At 40.0% G+C, this 14,753-nt stretch overlaps 1 protein-coding gene and 1 long non-coding RNA gene across 6 annotated transcripts in view; both read left to right on the forward strand.

Moving 5' to 3' along the window:
• The first annotated feature begins 262 nt into the window (after positions 1 to 262).
• LOC122884976 lies at positions 263 to 2,104 on the forward strand. The gene is made up of 3 exons (XR_006380021.1): positions 263 to 373; positions 518 to 575; positions 1,985 to 2,104. It is a non-coding gene; the product is annotated as an uncharacterized LOC122884976 (long non-coding RNA).
• Positions 2,105 to 14,208: 12,104 nt separating this feature from the next.
• Positions 14,209 to 14,753, forward strand: part of anapc1 (anaphase promoting complex subunit 1) — a 153,504-nt gene continuing 152,959 nt past the window's right edge. For all 5 annotated transcript variants that reach the window (XM_044215538.1, XM_044215540.1, XM_044215542.1 and 2 more), the window contains exon 1: positions 14,209 to 14,420. The gene's annotated coding sequence lies outside the window, so the exon portion shown is untranslated. The remainder of the gene's footprint in view (positions 14,421 to 14,753) is intronic.

Consider the following 14,753-nt stretch of genomic DNA (forward strand, 5'->3'; position numbering starts at 1 on the left):
CATGGAGCAGAAGAGAACATCAGATTCGATCAGGGGCCTGAGACGTCAGTAGGTCGCTGCTTCCGTCATTGGTCTTGCTCACGGTCGGAACCAAACAGGCCTGTGGTGAAATTAGTGGGGATTTTTTTCTTTTTCTTCTAACTAATCGTAGAAATAACTAACTTATATGCCAATGTTGATGCTGATGCATTTTCCCTTGGCACTTCTCCCTAATCAGCTGCTGCAGGAAGGCAGGAAGGGAGAAATTGAAAATTGGACAGGAAATCAAAATGGAAAAGATCTCAGAAGGGAAGGTGAACTCAATAATTTTCTGCATATCTGTTATATAAGACAGAAGAAGAACAGGAATGACAAGAAAAAGGAGTAGAAGCAGGTACAGGCTCAAGTCTCCACAAACCAAGTGAACTTTAAAAAACAGCTTTATTTTTTCACACAGCACCCAGTGGATTCCAGAAATACTGATGTCCACTTGCATGAAATAAAGATCCTTGCCATGGTTTCCCCTTACATGTTTTAGGGACCCTTGGGATACTATTTCCACGAGGCCAGTGATGGAGATAAAGAGAGACAGACAGGTTAGTGAATGGGTTTTGAAGCTTTGAGATGACTACGCTTAGTTGTGGTTTGGGCAAAATGAAAGTTTTCCATGATATTTTATGCTTTGTTGTATAGCAAGCTTTTTGTTTTCATCCTGAAATTATGGTCCAGCATCTGAAAGGGGCACTCATAGAGCCCATACTGTGCCCAGAACTGATAAAACAGGCTAAACCCAATAGGTAAAGGCCTCTACATAGCTACAATGACTGTGGATTTAAGGAAAGACTGTCATACAGTGCCTATTATGTCGATTTATACACTTATAAAGAGTACGGTCTAGACCTGCTCCATAGGAAAAGTGCAATGAGATAACTTCTGTTGTGAAATGGCGCTATATAAAAAAACAATTAAATAAATTGAACTTTCAGAATTCAAGATTGAATCAGAAGAAATCAATAAATCGTGAACTTGGAAGGTTCTCTCTGACTTTTTCCCTCAGAGTTACCTACAGTCATGATCTCTGAATGTCATTTTGTTCCTGTTTTTTAAGATCCTGGGATGTAAACTCTTTAATGTACAATGTCTGACAATTGCTCTCTGCTTTAAGGTTATCTTACACTGTCACGCTAAAAAAATATTTTTAAAATAAACTTTAAAACTTGTCAGACGTTTCTTTTGGGACATGCATTAATTCTGAGAATCCTCTACAGAAAGGCACTCTTCTTGAAATGAGTTCACTACCAAAATACTTTCCAGTTCCTCAAAGTCACCAGAGTAAATGTGCCTTTTTTCAACCCACACCTATTAGCGATTATTTACCCCTTTTTGAACCAAATCAGCTCTCCATCTTTCCAGTTGACACTTGACTGGAGATAAGTTGTCACTGAAACATTAGTAGGCATACTTATTAAGAGTATAAAATGTGCAGTAATCAGTCAGAAATATATTGCTGTTCATGTCACATTTTAAAAAATAAATATTAGTCAAATGACAAATAAAACAAATCATAAAGAATTGTTGATAAAACAGTCCAGCCTGTATAAATTTTTCCTAATTCGTTATATAGGGCAGAACAAAGGTCATCACCGGCTTATTGATCCCACTTTAAATGGCCCTGATTCTTGTCATAAAAATACATTTTTGTGCAATGTATAGGACAGAATGAGATATGTTTCCAAGAATAATTTTGAGCTATAAACATTTCCTTTTTTTATCTTATGCATTGTCCTGTCATGACACAAATACTTAATTCCACAACAATGTTATCAAAATCCTACTGCAGCCATTTATATCCATTTGTTTACATCCACAGAGGTAAGCTCTGAGCACCACACACGGTGCTGAAGACTGAATAAAAACACAAGGATCTTGCAGATTAGCACTTTAGACAAATACAATAAAATTTTAGAGGGCGTTTGCAAAATACTGACACTGTTTTCTATTTCAGGTTGTGCTTTTACAAAAGAACACCACCCAGGACTGAAGTGTTTCTGAATCAACCCACAGTGTCCCTGATGAGTCTGATTTGCTCTGCTGTAATGGAACAGTGAATTAGCCGTGACAATGGCTGGCGCCTCATCCATCCATCCATCCATCCATCAAAACATCCATCCATCTAAATGAGTGTGAACCATTTAGCCAATATCACTGGAGAGAAAAAGATGATTGGCTTAGACATGACTTACAGAGAGACTACAGAGCTTCTGTAGGTGACAGAGTAGAGAGATGGAAAAAACATTATTAAACCACAAGAAAAGAGGTGACAGTGGTGTTAAACAAAACAGATAAACAGACAAATAGATTAACAGTTATCAACTTTAAATTTCATTATATTAAAATAGCCATGAAACGTGTAAGCACACAGGCAATAGTTGTAATATCTATATCTATATATAAAATGTTATTCCCATTATAGTAATCATTAGGTTTCAACTGATTTCTTTTGTTGATATATTTAGACACAGATGGAGAATATTCCGTCCATATTTAATATCTCTTATGTCTTCTCTATGAGTGTAAATGGTATCCTAAGTTTTGTCCTCTTTCCAAGTCATCATTTTATGTGGTACCAGGTTTCAGCGGCACCTGGAAGTTGCTCGAAATCTTCTCTGACTCATTCTTTATTCCAAAAACTTTGAACATTTTGTCTGAAAGTCTTTAACTTATCACACTTAGTATTTGCTTCATATTATATGTTATGTACTGTAATTAATATTGTCATTCATATTATAATTCTACAACTGTGTTTTCTGTCAACTCTCTGTCTGTATGAATGAAATGTCTATTGCTTGTCTGTCCATTCTGGAAGAAGGATCCGTCCTCTGTAGCTGTTTCTCCCTTTTTTCCCCTTAAAGATCATTTTTGTGGAGTTTTTCCTTATCCAAACCAAGGATCTAACAATAGATGGTGTTGTATGTTGTACAGACTGCAAAAGCCTCTAAAGGAATATACTGTAGCTGACTTGACTATCGTGTGGGCACCAACGTGTCTGTACGCTGTGTTTATACCATCATGAGGCACAGCTCTCCACTGAAACCCCTAGCTCTACGACAAAAAGATACAGATTTTTGAGTGTTCAGTTGAGTTTAATTAAATTTGTGCTCACAGCAATTAAAATAATATTTGAAAAGTTCAAAAGTAATGTGAGATATATGATGGGATACATGAAAAAATAATTATTTTTATGAAAAATATGATTCATGTTTTCTTGCATTTGTGGTTGTGTAACTGATGATGATCACAAATTTTATTTACCACTAAATCGTGACAACAGTGTCTCTGGCCTTCCCGGGTCTTTGATATCTCCTCCCAGTCAGCAGATGACCCCCCTCTCCTCCTCCTCCCTCTTCTTAACCATGATGGCACCATCTGAACCTTAATGTGATCAGTCCAGAGAGAAAGTAGATTACGCAGAAGTCCATGGGAGAAGGAGCTGGTCTAATTGACAGCAGTGATTGGAGACAGATCCCTGCAGGAAGAGGAAGCTGATGGAGGAAACATCAGCGTTATTATGTTGATGGAATGTACGTAAGAAAACGTTCCTATAGATGAGTAACAGGCCGCCTCACCTCTGTACGCGGGACTACACAGTCAACAAGAATGTAATGTCTTCTTTTTTTCTTACTATTCCCTACCAGTGATACCTTTACTAGCAGTGGTGGAGGAAGTATTTAGATCCTTTACTTAAGTAAACGTATGAACACCACACTGTAAAAATACAAGTAAAAGTCCTGTAGTGAAATTGTTACTTAAGTAAAAGTATGTAAGTATAACCAGGAAAATGTACTTAATGTACTTAAAAGTAAAAGTACTCAATGCAGAAAATGTGACTGTTATACTATCATATATACTATTATATAATATCATTAGATTATTATTACTCATGCATTAATGTAAAAGTTGTTTGGTTTGTAAAAATTCTGAAAATACTACTGCTACCACTGCTAGTAGTAGATTTACTATTTCTACTATTATTACTACCTTTTTACTAACACCAATACCACTACTACTTCTAACATTACAAACTACAACTATTACCCTACTACTAAAACAACTACTACGTTAACTACTACAACAACTATGCTGCTAGTTTTACCAGCCAGCGATGCTGCCTCTGCTATAACTAGCAATACTCTTACTAATGTTACTACCATCGTTAATACTGCTACTGCTACTAATACTACCAGTAATACAAGTTTTACTACTACTGGTACCAATACTTTTTACTAGTACTACTTATAGTTCTACTTGTACTTCATGTAATCATTTTTCTACAAAGCCCTACACTGATTCTACTACTACCACTTCTATTATTACCACAATAATTTTATCTAACATTAATAACAATAACTTAATATTAATATTACAAATACCACCACAACCCTGATCACTACTACAGCTATTACTACTACTGTTGTACCTACTACTATTACTGATGTATCTTAAGGACACTGAAGACTTTACAGATGACTACAGACAAGTCATTTGTATTAAAAAATTACTATGTGGTGAAGATCACCAGTGGAATCTACTTTTAGGTCCAAACGGTGGATGTCTTCATAATGAAACACTTTGCATCACGACTCTCTCACCAGCCAGTGTGTGGAGGGGAATCCCCTGGCTTGCTGAGTGCACCACATTATCCAATTAGCAAACCACAGAGAGACGACTCTGATGGCAGATTACTGCTGGCAGCCTGACGGGACTCACTGGGGTCTCTGTGTGTGTGTGTGTGTGTGTGTGTGTGGCAGGTGGAGATATGGAATAAAGATACTGAGATAAGATAGAGATAGATGATGATAGAAAGAGTGTGAAAGAGAGACTGTATCAATTACAGAAAACCAAGGCAGAGACCAGACTGGTCTGGAGAGTGACTGAAAGAAAGACAGAGAGAGAGGAGAGAAAAACAGGATCTGAGGGATCAAAATGAAATTAGAAAGAAAATGCAAGCGTATTATTTAAATTAAAGTTAATCTTGCAAATTTTTCAGGTCAAGCTAGCAAAAGGCTACAGTCACCAAACAGTAATACAGGCACAGAGCGAATTAATCAAATGTGTCATCCATTTGTTTTGTAGCACGACTGTTGAACTACAAAATATGAAAACTGGCCATCAGACAGTACCAAAGTTTAACATTCGCAATTAAAATAAAATTACATTTTGGAAGAATTTTATTTAATTTTTTGTTCCTACCACAGTTAGAAACAATCATAGAGACATTTGTCTTTGCAGGCAGTTTAAAGTTATGTTGAATAGTAAAATTATTGCTTAGCTCAACTGCACTCCAACATAGGGAAGTACACGTTCTCAAAGGTTTAACATTTTGCTCTTGTTGGCCTTGTTGGCCAGCCGCTATACAAAGTAACTGAGCTGAGACAGGCTAAGATCTCTGTTTCACATGCCTTCAGAATGCATATGGAGCCATAAACATAGTATTATAGTGAAAGCCATGGCTGAAAACCAGACTACTGCTAAAGTTGCATGATCCACCTGTCCACGACTGACGTGAAATGTGCGAATACTTTGTACTGTATGTGCATATTTGATATATAGTATGATGGCTGATACATGTAATGTGAACAGTGTAAACCACTAGCACTTCTTGAAAAGTTAACTCAAAATCTTATGGGTTTGTCTGCGAGTGAGATACTGCAAAAAGTTAAGTTAAGAGACAAATATCGAATATGCATCACTATGTGTTAGAGTATGAGTAACCTCTCTTCCAACCGGTGGAAGGAAGTGACCATCATACTAACAGTGTTTGTGCAGAGATGACAGTATCATGACATCCCTCCACAGACAAATGGCAGGCCTTTACACTCATCTGAAATGTCGTCATAGGTGCCAGTGTCAAACAGGTTTCCGTCTCCCATGTGGGAAGAAGACTCTTCTCCTCCTGGCTCAATGTGGATCCACCTGGGTTAGGTGATGGATTGCCATCCACAACCAGAGGAGATTAGTCTGATAAATTATAGCTAAACTCCCCTGATGGCTAAACCTGGTTTACCGCAGCAAGAGACCGGCTGCATTCAGAGCTTAAAATGGAGACAAAAGGTCAACACAGCCCGATGAAATGTGGGAAATGAGCAGCATTAAGGCTGTAATGCAAAATGTTTACGACACAAATCGTGTGTACATTACTTTCTCCTTGATGAACTGGATTTTTGCATTTACTAGTCATATATGCCATTTTCACCATTTTAGCTACCAAACAAATTTGGCCAAGTAACAACTGTGGTTAGGTTTTAGGCTTTGGTAGTTTTAGAAAAAAGTTAAGAAAAACACTAAAACAATTATGTCAAAGTCAAAAGAATATTTCACCATTTTGGGAAATATGCTTATTTGCTTTCTTTTCAAGCATGAGCTGAGAAGATTGATATCAATCTCATGTTAAAGGTCCAGTATGTAACAGGAGGAGCTAGTATGTTTTCATTAGTGTATAATCGCGTGAAAATAAGAATTGTTGTGTTTGCATTACCTTAGAATAAGCCGTATTTATCTACAGTGGGAGCTGGTCCCCTTTCACCGAGGTCGCCATGTTGTACCACCATGTTTCTACAGTAGTTCAGAAAGGACAAACCAAACACTGGCTCTAGATTGGTCTGTTTGCATTTTTCGCCGGTTTCGCGGCCACCGTAGTTTCTCCTACATGCTTGGAATGGGAGGATGATCTGAGCTGAGCTGATCTGTATTCAAATGGTTGCAAACTGCAATTTCAATGCAGGATGTCCAGCATGGAACTGGAGTCAGGCTGTGGTTAGCCTAGCTTAGCATAGACTGGAAGCAGTGGGAAATAGCTAGCCTGGTTTTGTTTAACCTCTCTGAAGCTCAGTGACTAACATCTCATGCTGCTATCACGCAATATCAGCAGAATGTATACAATCCTCACAATAACTAATCCTTACATGCAATCCTGCCGGTGCTTTGGGGCAGGCCTGTGAGATTTCCACTGGTCAAGAGCATTCTGTTCATGGTTTCAGCATTTAGCTATATTTCGTTTCACACAAACACATCAACACACACAAAAAACTCATCTTTTTTTACTACTTTCAGTTTCTCACACACACACACACACTCACACACACACACACACACAGGCACATTCATCAGAGTCCAGGTCCCTGGAGGTTCCTCTAATGGAGGCCTTGTTTTTGGTGTGCGGCCTCCTGTACAGATCAATTAGACCACCAGAGCTCTTCATTGCATCCTAAATTAACTAAATACATAAATACATTTGGCCTGGATTTAGCCCCATGGCAGACATTACGTACAGCAATGCCATCCTGAGACTTTAATTAGCCCACCACATGCTCACACACACTACCCACGATGCACTCGGGTCTGGCTCTCATTAGGACCAATCAGATTACGCTGCTCTCCCTGTTCGGGAAAACGATGTAATCTGACACTATCTATCTATCTATCTATCTATCTATCTATCTATCTATCTATCTATCTATCTATGACTGATTTAAAAAACAAAAAATTAATTTTTTACTTTATCCAGTAAATTCTTTTGAGCATCATTCCCCATGAGCATTTGCAAGGTGTCACCCGAAAGCTCTTTCTAGGGATGGAAAATATAATGTCGTCTAACCAGAGTAAAATCTTCATTCATACACACACCTTTTTCACTGCATACACAACATTTTAACTTGTCAAACACGTGCAAATAATAATGTAATAATGGCTGCATTCTTATCTTAGCTTATATACTTATATCCACTTTGTACTTAATTTATCTTACCTGTATTATAGTGTATTATATTTTGGTTTGCTTAGTACTTCTATTCCTGTGTGCATTGACGTGATAGTGAGCAGCTATAACGAAAGAGTTTCCCCTTCGGTATCAATAAAGTATTTCTGATTCTGATTCCATTTAGGTGCCCTGCTACTGTGTATGCTGGGTCACCAGCACACCTGAATGTAACAGAGCCATCATTAATGCCATCAGCTGCAGCTGTGCCTTTCTGCTATGACATGTCAAAATGTCTCGAGAGAGGTCTTTTCACGGTCACAAACTATGGACTGCATGTAATGTTACAATGTTACAAAAATCACTGAAGAAAGTTTTTCTTTCTTTTTTCTCTACAATACAGTAGTTCTGTATTGTGTAAGGACAATAAATCTGAACCTTGAACTTTCAAAGTACACAGGATTGGATAGAATATTAGAAGCAGCTTTCAATACAATGCACTTCAATATAACACAACCACTAAATACAGGCTTAAAAAAGTTAAACCAACACCTCTCTGATGCAGCAAAGTTAAGAGCTTCACAAAGGTAGGATGTGTTGTAGGGCTTCAGTACTGAATTGCAGTAGATTGTACAGGTGTCTCTGATGCATTTATAAACTGCATTTTTCACTTAGTGCCTGAGCAAGATCTGTGATGGACTGAAACATTGCAAACAATTAAAGTCACCATGGGAGCATGATCTCTGCAGATTCTTCTTTCTCTGTTCACTTGGGGAATGTAAGCCATTTCTCTCTATGTATGAATGCTACCACCAGAGTGCGACTCTATCATCGTCCCTCCCTAGTCGGCTGCAGTGCATCACCACAGACAGTTGTTGCTCATGGATGCTTTAGCAGCACCACAGTAATGAAATCAGAGCGCCTGTTATGGCAGGATGACCTCACCTCAAACAGCCAACCTGCCGCAGCTAAATGAGTATAATGAGGTGTCTGTCATGGTTGTAAGTTGTTGAGTTACAGTATTGCAAAGTTTATTTCCTTGTTTTGATGGAAAGGTAGCGTGAAAGAGAGCCAATTTTACACAATATCATATCCAATGATTACCAGAACATGTACTTTTCTAATGTATTTGCTGTTTTCTGATATTCAGACAGTCTGATAGTATCAGCAGATTACATTTCATACTGTGCTGTATTTGCAGTAACATTTCTGACTTTCATAACTTTATTTTGTGTTTTTTTTCCCCCTAAACAACAGAAGTTCTTGAGACTTGAACCCAAAATCTCCAGCACCAGAGGCTGATGCCTTATCAATTAGGCCACTAGGTCAGGTAGTAATGAAAAATGCAGAATCCTCTGTGCACTAGATGTATCTAGGGAAGACTATTCAGTTTTTTTGTAATTCCAAGAAATGTATTTAGTGATCTTGACATAACAAGCTTATTTTCCGAAGATAACAAGTAAACACTTGTTATCTTGTTTTTTATGATCTTATCACAACAAATAATTACTTAGTGATCTGGACATATAGTAACAAGCGATCGAAGGACAGGAAAATAATTACACTAATGTCTTAAACTGATAGAAATCCCATGTTTTAAATTTTTAATTTCAAAAATGTTTTTGTCTGAAATCAAGATGTTGCACTCCTGCCAGAAATTGATGTCACCTTCAATCACCAAAATAATTTTTAAATACAGAGACTCAAAACAGAGGGTAGAGAAAAGAGAACAAGTGAGAGTCAGAGAGGGAATAATGAATGCAATATTGGGGAAAAATAATAACAATAATCAATCAATTTGAGTCAATTGTGAAGACACACTTTCACTTTTTGAGTTTTCTGTCTTTTCTCTTTAACATTTCCTTTCAGATTTAATAGATAAAGCATTCTCTCTCGTTATTTATCTCGTTCTCTCTCTGACACACACACACCACCCAGGGAGCTCCACTGATATTGTCTGGGAGAGTTAACTCACTCAGATCATACCGTGTTGTTGTGCAACATCCATCACATTCATCTGCACCCGTATGGCCCAGACTCCTCATTTTCCACTCAGGCATAATTTTTCATGACCACCTTTTGCTGAATTTGATTTCTTAGATGCAGAAGGAGTTTCATGATACAGCACAGTATGCAGTCTGTCAACAATATGAAACTTTATACTACACCAGACATTCCTGTTGTACAGTAGATGACCTGATTATATTTTGGATAAACTTGTTGCATAGGATAAATACACATATTAAGTAATTAGAGGAAGTTCATGTAGATATATTTTCTAATTAATTACTGTACTTGTTAATTATGGTAATGACCTAAATAGCACACTGTATTTTAGCAGAGCTAGCATTCTGCAAATAACTATTCACATAAAAGATTTTAAACAAATAAAAAAGTAAATGTAGGAGTAAAAATAAATGTAGAAGTAAAATAAAATAAAAAACATCATCTAATATAAAAATTGAATGTAAAATAGTTAAATAATTGTTGTCTGAGTCTGAATCTTGGTGTGACTTTAAACAGACGCAGGTAATTACTCACTACTTCCCCATATAAATATCAGCATATTTATTCTTAATTGGGGTGACAGTGATTCTCTCTGCAACATTTATTAATATCCTTCACATTTAACCATGTTATCAAGTCTGAAAGTCAAGTAAACTTCACTGTTTGAAATGTGTATTGTCTTTGTATTCATTCAGATCTCTTTTCAGGGGTCACATCATTTGATAGTTCATATTCCTTTCATTTATTAAAATGAACCTTAATTCAGCATACTGTTTTACAAGCAGTTACTTAAGTTAGTGAGAAAAAGTAGTTCACACAAAATACAATGACTGGAAAAAATATATCTGACCAGCTTGTTAACAGCATGACTGGTGTGTTAACTCCATAGATACATAGTGTTCCTCGGGCTATTGAAGATACCTTCAACTAATAGACAAGCTACTGATGCTGATCCTGACCTGTCACTTTTGTCCTCTCTGGAAGATGACAAAATGACATGTGAATCTCAGTGGTGGATTGCAAAAGTGAAATATTTCTACGAAGTCTTTTCAGCTCATAAATAAACAACATAACAAGTATAATAACCTGAAAAGGAAGCAAGAGCACTACTAGACTCCTGCTTTCTATTCAAGATATCATACTTGTTTTGTTGTATTTATATATTTATCAATACAATATGTTATATATATTTTAAAAAAAACAAAAAAACTTTGTCCTTCACCCTCTGCGGGTGGTCTCATCCTTCGAGCTCCGGTCCTCTACCAGAGGCCTGGGAGCTTGAGGGTTCTGCGCAGTATCTTTGCTGTTCCTAGTACTGCACTCTTCTGGACCGAGATGTCTGGTGTTCTTCCAGGGATCTGCTGTAGCCACTCCTCCAGTTTGGGGGTCACTGCCCCGAGTGCTCCGATGACCACGGGCACCACTGTTGCCTTCACCTTCCAGGCCTTCTCCAGCTCTTCTCTGAGCCCTTGGTATTTCTCTAGTTTCTCATGTTCCTTTTTCCTGATGTTGCCATCACTTGGTATTGCCACGTCAACCACAACGGCTTTCCTCTGCTGCTTGTCCACCACCACGATGTCTGGTTGGTTCGCCATTACCATTCTGTCAGTCTGAATCTGTAAGTCCCACAGGATCTTGGCTCGGTCATTCTCTACCACCTTTGGAGGTGTTTCCCACTTTGACCTCGGGGTTTCCAGTCCATACTCAGTGCAGATGTTCCTGTACACTATGCCAGTCACTTGGTTATGGCGCTCCATGTATGCTTTTCCTGCCAGCATCTTACACACTGCAGTTATGTGCTGGATTGTCGCAGGGGCCTCTTTGCACAGCCTACACCTTGGGTCTTGTCTGGTGTGGTAGATCTGGGCCTCTATCGCTCTGGTGCTCACGGCCTGCTCCTGTGCAGCCATGATGAGTGCCTCTGTGCTGTCCTTCAATCCAGCCCGCTCCAGCCATTGGTAGGATTTCTTGATATCAGCCACTTAAGTTATGTTCCGGTGGTACGTCACATGTAGGGGTTTGTCCTCCCATGATGGTCCCTCCTCCAGCATGTCTTCCTCTATTCCCCATTGCCTGAGACATTCCCTGAGCACGTCATCTGTTGGGGCCTTATCTTTGATGTACTTGTGGATCTTGGATGTTTCATCCTGGATAGTGGCTCTCACACTCACTAGTCCACGGCCACCTTCCTTACGGCTAGCGTACAGTCTCAGGGTGCTGGATTTGGGATGGAACCCTCCATGCATGGTGAGGAGCTTTCATGTCTTTACGTCTGTGGTCTGTATCTCTTCCTTTGGCCATCTTATTATTCCCGCAGGGTATCTGATCACTGGCAGGGCGTAGCTGTTTATTGCCTGGGCCTTGTTCTTGCCATTGAGCTGACTTCTTAGGACTTGCCTTACTCGTTGGAGATATTTGGCCATTGCTGTCTTCCTTGTTGCCTCTTCGAGGTTGCCATTTGCCTGTGGTATTCCAAGGTACTTGTAACCATCCTCAATGTCTGGGAGTGAGACCCCTTCTGTGTGGACTACCTTCCCTCTCTTTATCACCATTCGACTGCACTTCTCAAGCCCGAATGACATCCCAATGTCAGAGCTGTAGATCCTGGTGGTGTGGATCAGTGAGTCGATGTCCCGCTCGCTCTTAGCGTATAGCTTGATGTCATCCATGTAGAGGAGGTGACTGATGGTGGCCCCGTTCCTGAGTCGGTATCCATAGCCAGTCTTGTTGATTATTTGGCTGAGGGGGTTCAGACCTATGCAGAACAGCAGTGGGGACAGAGCATCTCCTTGGTATATGCCACATTTGATGGATACTTGTGCAAGTGGCTTGCCATTGGCTTCAAGGGTGGTTTTCCACAGCCTCATCGAGTTTGCAATGAAGTCTCTTAGAGTCCTGTTGATGTTGTACATCTCCAAGCATTCAGTGATCCATGTGTGCAGCATTGAATCATATGCTTTCTTGTAATCAATCCAGGCAGTGCACAGGTTGGTGTGTCGGGCTCTGCAGTCTTGTGTGACTGTTCTGTCAACCAGGAGTTGGTGTTTGGCTCCTCTGGATCCTTTGCCAATGCCCTTCTGTGCTTTGCTCATGTATTGATCCATGTGTCCACTTATCTTAGCCGCGATGATGCCTGACATGAGCTTCCATGTTGTGGAGAGACAGGTTATTGGCCGATAGTTGGATGGGACTGTACCCTTTGCGGGATCCTTCAGGATCAGGATTGTGCGCCCTTCGGTAAGCCATTCAGGGTGCGTCCCATCTCTTAGCAGCTGGTTCATTTGTGCTGCTAGGCGTTCATGGAGTGCAGTGAGCTTCTTTAGCCAGTAGGTGTGGATCCTGTCAGGGCCCGGTGCTGTCCAGTTCTTCATACCTGAGACTCTTTCTTGGATGTCTGCCGCTGTGATGGTGACTGGATTCTGTTCAGGGAGGTTGCTGTAGTCCTTTCTCAGAGCCACCAGCCACTGTGCATTGCTGTTGTGTGGTGCCTCCCTCTCCTATATACTTTTCCAGTACTGTTCCGTTTCCAGCCTTGGTGGGTCTGCTCTGCTGTTATTACCCTGCCATTGAGCGTACACTTTCGCAGGTTGAGTTGCAAACAGCCGGTTTATTCTTCTGGCTTCATTATCTCTCGTGTATCTCTTTAGGCGGCTGGCCAAGGCTTGGAGCCTTTGTTTAGCAGTTTCGAGTGCTTCAGGTATGGGCATCTGGTTGTACTTCTTGGGTACTTGCTTTCTCATTGCACCTCTCTCAGCCTCTGTCAGTTGGCTCACTTCTCACCGGGCCTCCTTGATTTTTGCCTCCAACCTTCGTTTCCATGGTGGGTACTGTTTCTCATGGCTCCCATGGTTGCTCTTGTAGCCAAGCATCTCTAGGATCACTGCTGCTGAGGCGTATATCAGCTCATTGGTTTCAGTGATGGTTGTGGAAGGGATCGCTCTCAATGCTGCATTCACATATTCTAGGAGACTTTCTGATGGTACTTCACTTAGCCGTTGTAATTGGCGTCGGGGTTGCCTTGTATTCATCCTCGCCATGATCTTATCTTTCAGGTCAGTCGCTGCCTCGTTCAGCGTGATTTCACTTGGGGCTTCGTACCCAATCTCTGGTTGGGGAGCTGCTGCTTGCTCCCCTCTGACCTGTTGTCCTGGCTCCCCCTTGCCGTAGCATATATATATATTTTTTTTTCTATGTGCTGTGGCCTCAATGTAATAACATAGGCTACAAATGTGACTATGAGGTGTCCTTGTGTATTCTACTGCACATCATCAGAAGCAGATTATTTTAAATAACATTATTTCGTAAAAGTGTCCCAAATGGCCACAACTTTCCTGATGTACCTATTGTAATCCAATCCTTTTCTCACTACCTGGCAGAAGAGGATGATGGAGTAAAGGGGGAGTGGAGCTTCTGGATGAAGCTGCCCTGATGAAGGCACCCTATCAGCTCTGTCCTCCCTTCCTCCTCACTGCTGATTGGCTGACTCGTGTAGGAAGAGGATGTCGGGACAGCAAAGATGTCCGCGCTCATTTGAAAACCTGCTGTAGCCAAATCCTTAGTTTGGCACTTAATACGAGATGTTTTAATGTTAGCATTGGTGACGACGGTGTGCTCAAGCAAGGATCATACTAAGGAAAGAAAAGGACTCCGCGACAAGAGCCAGACTATTCCTTATTATCAGGTTAGCGGCTAAGTGTCTCCCTGCTAACTTAATGCTAGCTGAAGCTAACATTAGCTAGTGTGCTAATCGAGCCAGTGAAAGCAATGGTACTCTACGGGTGTTTAGCGTTAGCGTGCTAATGCTGATAAGCACTTTATAGCTAGCTAACCTATCAATCAGAGCTAACTGTCAACATGTTTATGTTATGTTGTTTATGTTGTCATTTAACTTACAGCATCATATTGACTGTCAAGTACTGAGTTTTGTTTTGGGGTAATTTTGAGTCAAAAACGTCCAGCTAGCTGCTAGCATATAGCGTCTGTCAGAGTAAACAACAGCATGTAACAGTAGAAA

The sequence above is a fragment of the Siniperca chuatsi genome, linkage group LG11, assembly GCF_020085105.1.
Source record: "Siniperca chuatsi isolate FFG_IHB_CAS linkage group LG11, ASM2008510v1, whole genome shotgun sequence".
Taxonomy (NCBI): domain Eukaryota; kingdom Metazoa; phylum Chordata; class Actinopteri; order Centrarchiformes; family Sinipercidae; genus Siniperca; species Siniperca chuatsi.